The 1,040-nt window shown below is 44.3% G+C and overlaps 1 non-coding gene across 1 annotated transcript; it reads right to left on the reverse strand.

The window, feature by feature from the left end:
- Window positions 1–528: 528 nt before the first annotated feature.
- On the reverse strand, window positions 529–635 carry LOC145060877 (small nucleolar RNA R71). The gene has a single exon (XR_013687059.1). It is a non-coding gene; the product is annotated as a small nucleolar RNA R71 (small nucleolar RNA).
- Window positions 636–1,040: the final 405 nt, after the last annotated feature.

A 1,040-nucleotide genomic window follows, 5' to 3' on the forward strand; every position in this document is an offset into this window, starting at 1 on the left:
GTTTTTAGTAAGAAAATGGGCAAGAAAGTAGGAGAATCCAACTTCTCTTCAGTGGCGGACGAAGACCCAAAGAAGGAGGACACCGAGTACGAAACCGAAGGGGAAGAATCCGAAACCGAGGAAGAAAGCGATTTTGAAGGCAAATTAGCTGACCCCATGGCTAACATCGATGAAGTTCCTATGGGTGAAGGAAAGAAGAGGATACGTGACGATACCAACCCATGACTCGTGCAACCCGTGATTCCCGCGACAACCACTTTCGAACTCAAAGGCCACATAATTGCTCAACTTAAGGAGATTCCCTTCTATAAAAAAGATCTCGAAGACGCATACAAACATTTGGACGAGGTCAACGATGTAGCCGACTACTTTAATGTTCCAAATGTACCTCGCGAAACTATTTTACTCCGTCACATTCAAAGGAGCTGGGAAAGACTGGCTCAAATCACTCCCTCCCGGATCCATCACCACATGGGCCAAGATGAAAGAAGAATTTATTGACCAGTTTGCCCACCTTTGAAGATAGTTAAGTTGAAGAAAGCCATTGCCAACTTTGAATAACAAGCTGGAGAGTCACTTTATGAGGCTTGGGAGAGATACAAGGGCCTACTAAGGAACTGCCCACATCATGATCTAAACAGTCAACAAGAAGTCTCCATTTTCTATGATGGAGTCAATGTAATAACTAGGCAGCTCCTTGACTCACAAGGACCCCTCACAAAGAAGGCACCCCCGGTGATCAAAGAACTAATTGAAGAATTCTCTAAGCACTCTAGAGAGTACCATAACCTAAGGAATGACTTGACTCGAGGGGCGGTAAATTCTATCACTGATGACATGGCAGCAATGATGGCAAAATTGGAAAGCATGGACCGAAGAATGACGAAGATGGATCAATCCATCCATGCTATTAGAGTGGGATGTGAAAGCTGTAAATGGCCCCACCTTACAAAAGACTGATCTTGATGAGAATGGGCACGGAAGGTACAAGTGTGCTATTCAAGTGGTGATAGGTTTGATGATAATTGGCGAAAACCGAA

The sequence above is a fragment of the Lactuca serriola genome, chromosome 6, assembly GCF_051521515.1.
Source record: "Lactuca serriola cultivar US96UC23 chromosome 6, Lser_US96UC23_V15, whole genome shotgun sequence".
Classification (NCBI taxonomy): domain Eukaryota; kingdom Viridiplantae; phylum Streptophyta; class Magnoliopsida; order Asterales; family Asteraceae; genus Lactuca; species Lactuca serriola.